This window comes from Meriones unguiculatus, chromosome 19 (assembly GCF_030254825.1).
Source record: "Meriones unguiculatus strain TT.TT164.6M chromosome 19, Bangor_MerUng_6.1, whole genome shotgun sequence".
NCBI lineage: Eukaryota > Metazoa > Chordata > Mammalia > Rodentia > Muridae > Meriones > Meriones unguiculatus.
This window is the reverse complement of record NC_083366.1, coordinates 68,552,768-68,564,176: the sequence shown is the minus strand read 5'-3', so window position 1 is coordinate 68,564,176 and position 11,409 is coordinate 68,552,768. Positions and strand designations below refer to the sequence as shown.

Genomic DNA, 11,409 nt, shown 5'->3' with positions numbered 1-11,409 from the left:
GGAACACCTCAATTATGACCATAATTTTTTATGCTGTTCTCAATTCTGAGAGGTGACCTAGAAGGGAAGGTGGACCTTCCTTTGTCTCTTCCCGCACAGCAGCTGGACCTATGCCACTTCTGTCTGTTAGTTTCTGCAAAGAAACAGAACTGATAGAGTGAATGTGTATATATACATATATATATATACACACATATATAGATACATTTTTTATATATTTGACTGTATATATTTGTATATATATGACTATATATTTGTGCCTCGTGTGCTAGTCACCACGAGGTCCTAACACTAGCCGGGTTGAAGTGAGTGTATATATTAAAAGGCCTTCATCCTACTGGCTCACAGGATAGGGTTCGGGAACTCCAGCAGAGACTGTCTCACCCTGTGGAGGCTGAGAATTGGGTGGTTGTTCAGCAGCTTCAGTCTGGTGCTGAAGGCCTGGAAGATGATGGAGAGCCGCCGTCTTAGTCAGTGCTCTATTGCTGTGTCAGGACACCGCGACCATCTTAACTCTTACAAAGGAGGGCACTTAACTGGGGCTGGCTTACAGTTTCAGAGGTTCAGTCCATTGTCAGCACTCTGGAAGCATGGTGGCGTGCAGCCAGACATGGTGCTGGAGAAAGATCTACATCTGGATCTGGATCCAAAGGCAGCAGGAAGAGAGAGACACTGGGCCTGGCTAGGGCGCCCAAGAAGTCAAAGCCCACCCCCAGTGACACACATTCTCCAACAAGGCCTTCTCTTCTCTATATAACCCTGCCAGCTCAGCCACTGCTCTCTTGGTCCTCTGTTCTTGGCTCCTTCTCTTCCTCTCTCTTCCCTTTCTCTTTCCCCCTTCCCTTCTCTCTCCTCCCAGGCCTGGTGCAGTCTGCTGGTGATGTTTAGTATATTTCTTTCTCTCCCTGCTCTGGAGTCTTCCAGATGCCTCAGGCTGTTCTCTCCCTCACCTCTACAATAAAACCCTTCCCCTCAGCCACACCTAGAGATCATGTCCACATTTTCATTCACAAACGACCACAGCTGCTGATCTTCAGTCTGTGTTGGAAGCCTGAAGAAGTGGGTCCTAACTCTACTGAAGGAATGCCTCGGCAGCGGGGCAGGTGATGCCAGGGAGGAAGGGAACAAGCAGCCAAAGAGCACCGTTCCCTTCTCCTGACTCCTTTCATCCGGGCTGCCCCAAGAAGGTGGTACCTACATTTAGGGTTGAGTATCCCTGCTTCAAATAATCTCAGCAAGAATGCCTCTCACTGGAGCCTCTGAGGCTTGGGTTTTAGTTGATTCCAGAGGTAGTCAGTTGCCCCTAAGATTAGCCATGAAGAGGAGGTGTCTAGGGGCCACAGCCAGACACAGATGCTGCCGAGGAAGTCCCTGCTCTGTCCCTGGCTCCCATCTTGGTTCAATTCATGTCCTCACTGTAGCCCCGTTTTCCTCTTTCAAGTGGCGTCTGTCTCTCACAGCCAGACCTAACCCCAGCATGTGTGAGGCCCCGGTTCTGGGTTCAAGCCCCCAAAAGTCCAAACATTTGATCTGTCTCATGAGCACAGCCACACCCTGTCTTCAAGGAAGGGGACAATGGGGGGAGGCTACCACAGCCCAGCAAGCTGGAGTCAACTGGTAGGTGCTGCGGGGTCCGGTTCTGGAAAGGTTAGAGAGCTGGGTCTGGGGACAGCGAGAGCACAACAGACAGAAGGCCAGGTGTGAGAGAAATGACTAGGAAGACTTCCTGGTCAGGCTAGGATGGCAGAAAGCCAACAGCCAAACAGCACGAGAACGCAGGACGGGGAGGCCTCGGGCTCCACTCCCTTCTCCAGAGCATTTGGACAGGTTCCTTGTACCCAAGCAGATAGGAAGAAACAGCCTGTTCGATAGAGACTAGCATCCATTCTCCAGAGCACTAAGGACGTGTGTGTACCCTGAGAAGCTCTCTCCGTCGACAGCTTTATTAAACCGCAGCTGACTCCACCCACCCCGGGCTGGGGCCGTCATGTGACTCAGGCATGGCCAATCAGAGCATCTGTATTCCTCCTGGTTCGTTGACGTCTGGCTGGACTCAGTGACCCACGAAGTAGTCCATCGTCAAGCTCAGACGTTAGCTGCATTTGCTCCCCAGTTGCTACCACACAAGACTCAGGATACTGCTGAGGCAGAACTGAGCACGCTGGAGACAGCCGAGCCTGCGGCTCTAGACGGCTGCGGGCTACCCCGCAAGGCCCTGAAACAGCCGTTTCCCCTCGCGCTGTAAACCCCCCTTGCAGCATTCTCAAGTCAATTGAAGCTTTCTCCTCCGAAGAAGGCAGCAGATCTCAGGAACAGGAGCCATTCCAGGTCGGTACAGCCCCTGCGCAAGAGGCCCGCAGAGGCACAGCCTTCCTCCACGTAAGCCGCACCCAACATCCAGTAGGCGCTCACTAAATGCTGGTGGGCTAAATGAATGACTGCAGAGAAGCAAGCTAGTCGTTCATCAAGTTTATGGATGACACGAAATTGGGAGCCGTTTCTAGCCAGAGGTTAAAATCATAAAGCAGATTGGCTTTCGCAAATGAGGCTGTGGCAAGACAGACTCGGAATTGGATGACGTTCATTAAGTAACCAGTTTGAGGAAGCCATCGCCGGGAGGGTGTGCGAGCCAGAGTGAATGTTTCTCTGCACGTGGCCTCACAAGCTGTGGGTGGCAGGCTGGACCTGGAGGAACAGAAGCTGAGCGTCAAGGGCTGGAAACAGGGTCAAGGTCAATTCACAAGCTCTGGGGACACACCTGTCCCGAGACCTGTGTCTAGGAAGCCACTTGGAGCCTTTTCTGGGGAGACAGAAGACATGGGGCAGCAAGAGACAGCTCAGAATTCAGGGATCAGGGCTGCAAACAGGGGTTGCTGGATCTGGAAGGAAAGGCTGCCTTTCAGCAGACTCTAAAGGCAATGGCTGTTCCCAGGCCGGGGAGGGCTAGCTCGGGCAGGGAGACGGGAGCAGCCCCGCCCCCGCCACAGCCCCCCCAGGCTGCCACCCCCCCTGATGTTTACACTTTTATCGTTCGCCATGAAAACCATGATGTGTGTGCCGCTGTATTGATTGTGCCTTTTAGATTTTTATGTCATTGTGGAAAGCAGCAATTATAGTCGGCTGCTCCAGGGAGCAAATGGCCCCGGGGGAGGATTTAAACCGTGGCCCCAGGGATCTCCTGATCTGGAGCTGGGGTGTGGAAGGGTGGCTAGCACCAAGAAGGGGAGGGTTCCACAACCCTCTCAGAGCTGCGGCGTTTGGAGGGTGCCTGTGGTAGGTCAAGCACTCAGTCACTGTGGTCTCCCCCCAAGCCGCCCAGTGGCTTCCTGTCTCCATTAAAACACAGCCGCTCTGCAAACACCACCTGTTCTCACCTCCCATCTCCTGACCTGCTCGCCGGCCTCCCCGCCAAGGCCTTTCTTCATGGCCACTGTTCCTCTGTCCATGCTCTTCCCACCCTCTCTACCCTGTTTGCAGCTACCCGGTCAGGTCTCAACCCGGGAGTCACCCCCTCCCCAACAGTCCCATCGCATCACCTTCCCGGCGTAAATATTCAGAAATATTTCTTCATTCAGAAATACTCCGTCTGCTGGTGAGTTCACCGTCTCCCCTCAAAATGTAAATGGGAAAGAAATAGGGAGCTCACTCTCTTTGTGGCAAGGGAATTCTTGGCACACAGTCTTGATAAAAATGCCTAGCCCAGCTAATAGCAGAGTGTGAGGCTCAGAAAATGTATCCAGATACCCACAAAATATCCGTGTATTTCTTCAGGAGTGGCTGGACCCCTTGCTCTATGGTAACCTCACACAGGGCTTTCCCTGGGCTCTACTCACAGCTTGTCTGTCACGCACATGAAATGGCTGCCTCCACTGTGATCGTTTGGCATTTAAAGCAAGAGGAAGAGGAGAAAAGCAAAAATCAAAATCTCCCCATCCAAGCTTGGCCCCCTTTTTATGGGGCCTTTTCAATTACTCGTGCATCACTCACAGAGATTCTGTGACTCTCTGGCTCGTTAGCCACCTGCTGCTAGGCAGACGGCGCCCGAGGTCTCAGGCTCCACACAGGTGAAAGCAAGGCAGACGGCACCCGAGGCCTCAGGCTCCACACAGGTGAAAGCAAAGGTGTGCACTGCACATTGTTGACCGGGCAGCCACAGTGGTGGCGCTGGAGAGGTGAAGTGTCTTACAGCCGTGACTAAGAGCACCAAAGGTGAGGCTTGAGCCCTGCCTGTCTGACTCAGTATGCAGCTGTGCCCATCTGCCACATCCTGATGCTGGCATCCTGGCCATCAGCTGGAGAGAACCGGCAAGTCATTCAGGAGCAGCAGGCCAGTGGGCGTAGAGCCTGCATGCTTGGTGCATCTACGCTGGCTTTGCCTGCTCATCCATCGGCCCATGTGTCCCGCCTCTTCCCTGTGCAGGGGCCCCGCTCACCCAGCGCCGTTCCGCCCGCCCTCTGAGCCCAACCTAGACACCATGTTTTCTCTCTTTGTTCCCTAGCCGTGTGACACCGAGTGTACGCAGGAAGATGTAAGGTGGCACAGATAATTTACAAACAACCAAAGGCATCAGACCACACACAGCAGGATCAATGCTGTGACAAATGTGGCGAGCCAGCTTCAGGCAAACCTGGCCAAGAGGTTGTGGAGGGCAGAACGGCCCCCCCTACAGACGCTCACACACTACTCCTAAACTCTCGGCTGTGTTTCCTGGCCAAGGGAAAGTGAGTTTGAATCTGGAATCAAGGGTGTGTATAAACGAATGAGGCTGGCTTTCTGCTGGTTCCTTCTCTAAGGGCTTGGAATCTGAAGGCAGCAGAAACAACTCTGTTGTCTGCACTGGAATTTCCACCTCTTGTGCTAATGAGGCCAGGGCCAGGGCCGGAAGTGTGGGGAAGACCAACTATGTGATTAGGAGGTTGGAGGTTTATGTTGAAAGGATTCAGCCCAATCCCCGGGAGGGGGGGGAAGAAAGGCCCCGAAGAGCCAACTGACACCAGTGAAAAAGATGCAAACTCAAGAGAGCCTCCTCAGCTGGCAGCGATCTGTACTGCCAACATCGATGCTCATCCTTGCTAGTCCGAAGACAATGAAAGCTTCCTGTGGGGACCCTCCCAGGCTCTTTTCTTGGTTCTGATTCAGATCTTTCCCCATTTGGAGGTATAATGCCTGTTAGAGCTCTACAAGTCTTTGTAACAATTGTCAGACTTGAGCTGGTGGACAACGCCTGAGTTTGTGGCTAGCCTGTCAAGGACAAGGGTGGTCCCAAGACAGGCGTGACCCGTGAGAGGCGACTGAGGAGGAGGGCTGTGCAGTCTGCCTGATTCTGGGTAGTTGGTGGCCAGAAGTTATAGCCTCTTGTTGTCAGCTTGAGTTTAGGTGAGAGAGACCCCCCCCTCGCCAGAGCTCAGATTCTCTGCCTCGCACACAGGCTCCTTCAGAATGGAAGCATTCATACCTGGCATGGGCAATCCCCGGTTAACCCAGCCCCGGAAGAAGAGAGGAAAAGGGTGGAGGAGTTTGTAGGAGAGGGGCAAAAGAAAAAGAACCCGAAAGACCCCATGAGAAGGATGCGGCCCAGGCATGCGCCTTTGAAGAGCCGCAGGCCGGAAGCATGTGGCCCTGAGAAGCTGAGAAAGTTCCCAGGCCTCCAAGGGGAACACAACTCTCAGCACCTCGGTTTTAGTCTGAGAGGAGCCACACTGAGCTCCTGACCCCCAGAACAAACCTGTGCTCTCCTAAACTGAGCTCGTGGTGGCTTCAAATTTTAATTTTATGTTTAATTAGCGTATGTGTCCAGGTCACAGCAGCATCTTGCTGGCCGTTGCAGTAGGTTCTGTCTTTCCGTAGGGAACAGATACAGGGGAATTATTTCCTCAGAGAAGAGTCGAGGAAGGCCTGTGCAAAAGGTGGCAGGTGACAGCTGAACCTCTGAACCTCGGAAGTCACATTGTTACCAGCTCTGTTGCTAAGACCCTCGGAAACATAAACTTTAACTAATTTCAGCTAAAACTCACCTGAGACCCAGGAGAGGTGTTCTGAGTGATTCACTTCCAGATACAATGTTTGTTTTATTTAATTAAAAGCTAGAGTATAGGGCTGGAGAGATAGCTCAGTCATTAAGTGTGCTAGCTCTTCTGGAGGACACACAAGGCCGCTGGAAAACCAGCTTTACTTACAGGTCCAGGGATCTGATGCCCTCCTCTGGCCTCTGCAGGCACTGCATGCATGTGGTGCACAGGCCCAAGCAGACTAACCTTATAAAAGCGAAAAAGAAGGAAACCTGAAGTGTACTCCTCTTTGTGTGATACATGTTATTTGAACTACACACACACACACACACACAGTGTGAGGCCACCACAATGGTAGATACAATACAGACAGAGACTAGCGCCAGTGTCCTTCGGCTTCCCCATTGGTTCCTGACACCGTTGGTTCCGCTCTGGAGCTTTGGAAAGAATGCCCACACAGACCACAACACGTGAGTAGCCTCTGACACTGGCTTCTCTCTGTACATGAAGTTAAAATTCACTGAGGTGCTATGAATTAATAGTTTGTTGCTTTTATTGCAGAGTACAATCCGTTGGATGAGTGAATGTTCAGGCTGTCCTAGATATTTGCAATTCTAGTTTTCAGAGTCACCCATAATTTCATTTCTTCAGCACTGGGCTTGCCAGGTCATATGGTAAGTATACAGTTAGCTGTGCAGGAAGCTTGAGAATCATCTTGAATTCCTGCCAGCAATGTATATAGGGAGGCCCAGTTGCTCTGTATCCTTGTCAGCACTTGGTATTGGCAAGATTTTTGTTTTATTTTGATGGTGTTTAACTATAGTGTATTTCTTCCCTAGTGGCTGATGAAGTTAAGCCATTTCCTTGTGTTTATTAGCCATTCCTTGTGTTTAAGAGATATTCTGGAATGCCTCTTTGGTAAGGCATCTGCTCAAATCTTTTACACAGTTTTTATTTAGTTGGTTGGTTGATTGATTGATTTTTGAGACAGCATTTCTCTGTGTAGCCCTGGATGTCCTGGAACTAACTCTGTAGACCAGGCTGGCCTCAAATTCAGAGATTTGCCTACTTCTGCCTCCTGAGTGCTGGGATTAAAGGTGTGTGCCACTGTGCCCAGCTTTCTTGGTTTTGTTTTTTAAGATTTCTCTTTTAATAATGTGTGTTTCTGCGCCTGTGTGTCGGATGTGCACATGAATGCAGGTGCCTGTGGCGGCCTGGAGAGGGTAGAGCTGGAGTTTCAGGCAGTTGTAAGTTGCCCATCTGCAGTCAGTCCTGGGAACCAAATTCTGATCAACCTACAAGAGCAGTGTGTGCTCTTTACCACTGAGCCATCACTCCAGCCTTCAATACCTTTGCTCAGTTTTAAATTGGTTTCTCTGTTCTCTTCCTGTTGTGTTTTGAGGGTCCACACACATTCTCAAGTCTAGAGCTGTCCTCTGTCTCAGGCAGAAGTTCCACTGGGATGAAGTCCAGCTATCCTTGTATGGACTGTACTTTAAATGACCTCTGTGCCCACCCCATAGTCAGGAAGGGTTTCTGCCTCGTGATTCCAACACTTTTTTAACTTGTAATCTACTTGGAGTTCCTTTTCCATAAAGGTTTAGTGCAGGATTCTTTTGCCTATTAACGCATTTTTATCTACTTTGTGTTTATTTTGAGGCAGGGTCTTTCTATCCCAGGCTGTCCAGATTCTCTGAGTATCAGGACCCCGTGGCCCTTCTCCATCCAAAAAGTCCCCATTCCTTCACATCAGGTCTGAGTTCACAGATGTGTTCCTTCAGCACCTTAAGAACATTATTCCAGGGACTGGAGAGATGGCTCCGTGGTGAGGGGCACTAGCTACCTCACAGAGGACCCAGCTTGCTTCCCAACACACACACGCTTCCACTTCTCCATCCATAACTCCGGTCCCAGGGAATCCACTGACCTCTTCTGATCTCTGAAAGCACCAGGCACGCATGTGGTGCTCATGCACACGTGCAAACAAAACGCTCGTACACATCAAATAAAATAAATAAATCTATTTAAAAAAAACTTAACAAGACAGAACGTGGAGTAGGGAAACAAAAATCAAAGGGAAAGCTTTGTGGATAAAAAGTGGCTGGGGTGAGGGGGATGAGGGACTCTGGGCTAAAGATAGATGAAGAGAAAGAGGTAAAGATACGCAGTCAGATAGTGTAGAGCAATCTCATCTCTCCAAGACTGTGAAAACCAGGCCAATCTATGTTCTTTGGGAGAATAAGGACTAAAAAATAAAGCAGTATAAGGCAAGAACAGGCAGGACAGGGTTGGCATCCCAGCTTGACACTGGGTATTCAATAAAGAAGGAGATGATTGGAGAGTGAAAAGACAGGGATGCAGGATGCAAAAAGTGACTGGCCTGGTTGCTAGGATTCATCCTCACATGTCCTGGCATTCCTTCCCGGCTCCCAGAAGCCTGTCTGACCCCAGGGTGACGGTGATGAATGGTCCTGTTCTTTTCTGTAGGTCTTCCTTTGGGTGGTCAGATCTCTGATGCCAGCCTGGTTCATGCTTCACATGAAGAGGTTTGGTTGCTTCTCACATGCCTGTGTGTTCCTCAAGGTTTCCGTTTCCTTCAGAGATCTGCTGGCAAATGTTAGCCCCATTCCCGAGTTCATAGGACAGTTCTCAGCTGGCTGAGTACAGGGCAGACTTAGTGGAAAGCTTCTTCCCTACAGTCTGCAGTATTCCCCCGGCTGGGCTTCAGCCTATGGTCCCATGATGCTTGCCCTGGTTTCCCAGGAGGGCTTCCCAGGGGATCTATGGGTGCTGAGCAGCAGAAGTGGCCTCTCCCTTCTGCTCCACTGGGCGCTCCAAGGAGAGTGTTTACATTCAAGCAGCTGAGATTAACCCTGCCTGTCCTTTTTAGCTATGTGATAAAGGTGGAAATCTCAATGTCTCTAAGCCCAGCTTTGCTTACCTGTGAGAGAGCGGCCGTTACAGGAAGTGGGGGGTGAGGAGCAGCCATGCCTATAGTTTATCTTGGTATACAGCACACGGCACATGCCCAGGAAGCCACGGCTGCTCTTGATGCTATCGTGATCGATTTTGTTGTCCAGGCGCAGCGCTCTGAGCCTTCGGCCACAGGGATCGGGTTCTGCTCCCTTTAACCGGGACGGGAAGAGTCCACGTGGCCCCAGCTTCCCAGGCAGCTTTGGAGCAGGTGAGAGAACCTCAAGGACCAAACGCAGACTTGAGCGGCTCAGCTGAGGCCACTCCCAGCCCTGCAGCAAGGGGCCAACTATGCTTGGACTTCAGGCGTGGGAAGCAGGCTCCCAAGCCCCCTTGTCAAGACCACACCAATGGGGGAGGGTCTCTCCAGAGGGTGAGGGAGGGGTGTGGGGAGGATTCTGCCAAGTCCCCCCTCCGGAATGAAAGGTCATCCTTCTTATAACTACAACCATAAGCAGTTAAGCCAGTCCGTCAGCACCTCGCTCTTCTCAGCTCTAAATTAAGGCCATCGGTGGTAAAAACTGAAGACTCCAGCCAATGATGTAAAAAAGAAAAAAAGAAAAGAAATATGACATGAGCTGGGACCCTGAGCTGGTACTCGATTATAAAATATTATTATTACTACACACGGCCGCTCTTTCAGCCTCACGCCCACCCCATGGTGTATTAACCTCGTGCCCCAGAGATGGCTCAGTGGTTAAGAACACCGTCTGCTCTTCTGGAGTTCCTGCGTGCAATTCCCAGCAACCACACGGTGGCTCACAGCCGTCAGTCCTGGGGTTCGATGCCCTCTCCTGGCATGCAGGATATGGGGTCCCTCCATCTGAGGTCCTCCATCATTTGAAGCAAGGTGCTGTGCACAGAGTGGGTCCCCTCGCCCGCGCACAGCGTGTCTACACACATGTAGGCAGCTTCGTGCTTTTCTCGTGAAGGGCGTGTTTTTCAAGAGACCGTCCAGATAAGAGTTCTGTTAAACTGCCTACCCAGCTGTGCCTAGGGGCTAAAGGAAGTCCTGGATCTGGGGTCATGAGGTACGAAAGGAGACGGAAGGCCTGAGCCAAGCAGACATTATGATCCTATCCAGAGGGCACAGCTGGGGAAGGCAGGACCGAGGCGAGGCCGCCAAGGGCAAGGAACCTGGGATAGGAGATTCAAAGTGCAGTCAGAGCGCCACTGCTGTTGACCACACAGGTGCAGGGCGGCTCCCAAGAGACGGGGCAGCAGACAGAACACAACTTCCTTGTTTTTCTTCCTTTTTTTTTTTTCCACTTAGGAAAAGCTGTAATGAGACAAAGCCCATGGAACAGCAGGATTGATTGTGTCACTATGGCCTTTAAGGGAAGAAAGGGGGGGAAATCAAATTATTGGACAGGGTCCTTTTACGGAGCTGCTGCTTTAATTTATTTTCTTATATTTTGTCAATAGCTGTTGGTCTTTTGGGTTTTTTTTATTTTCTTAAACAAGTGCAGCGCTTAATAAATGAATGTTGCTTGGGCAAAACAGCAGCCATTTCACATTCTTCCTTCTTAGCTTGCTGGAAGCATGCTGAGTGGCTGGGCTAGACCACAGGCCTGACCACCACGGGACAGGTAGCCCTGCAGGAGGGGACGTGCTGGGCCAGATCTGGACTCCAAACTCCCCTGAGGAGCGTTTCTTCTGGTCCTCAGCCCCCCTCCTGGCATCTGGTTCTAGGTCCTGGGCTGGTCTGTGACGCTCAGGTGGCAGAGTGACAAAGGAGCAAGCAGGCTCCAGCCCCGGCTCCTCAGCACATCCTCCCTGTCACCTTTGGGTGACTCCTCTGCCTCATTCCATTCCGGCACCTCCCAGGTTCAGGCCTGTCTGAGTTCAAGCACCCCCTAAGAGGCAAAGCCTCATCAGCCCAAAGAGACTGGGGAGCCCCGCCATCCGCTCCTTCAGTGCTGGACAGATAAACACTCCTTCTCCACCGCCCTGGCGCACAGAGCATGTCTCAAACCCTAAGATGCTCTGAGAGCCAGCAAGGCCAAGGCGACAGGGGCAGTAGGCAAGGCTGTGGCCCCTTTGATTGGATCTTCCCCCCAAGCTTATCTTGTAGAAAGCCTTCCCACAGACAGCTAGCCTTCAAAAGCCCAAAAGTTCATGTGTCTCCATGACCCCTGCACCCTGCACCCCACACCCCCAGCCCCTCCCACATACTCGTCTGTTCCCGTTATGTCTAAAGCACAGCCCAGAGAACACCAGTCACATATGCAGTTGGCAAGAGTGTTGTTTTCTTGAAAGCAAGAAACCTGCATGCAAGGATCAGACCATTTATTAAAAAACAAAAAACTGTTGACCAACCCCAGACCAAGATGCAAAGGCCTTTCCATAGGAACCTAGGAACCTAGGGGAATTCTAGTATGGGTCAGGTTATCTGAAACCTTATCGGCATGTGCCGGGGAAGTTACT

The 11,409-nt window shown here is 51.3% G+C and overlaps 1 long non-coding RNA gene across 2 annotated transcripts; it reads left to right on the top strand.

Moving 5' to 3' along the window:
• Positions 1-2,052: 2,052 nt before the first annotated feature.
• On the top strand, positions 2,053-10,473 carry LOC132649192 (uncharacterized). 2 transcript variants are annotated; one of them, XR_009587635.1, is made up of 3 exons: positions 2,053-2,328; positions 4,500-6,683; positions 9,090-10,473. It is a non-coding gene; the product is annotated as an uncharacterized LOC132649192 (long non-coding RNA). The 2 variants fall into 2 exon arrangements; XR_009587636.1 differs by lacking the exon at positions 2,053-2,328 and having other exon boundaries at positions 3,052-6,479; positions 6,571-6,683.
• The last annotated feature ends 936 nt before the right edge of the window (positions 10,474-11,409 follow it).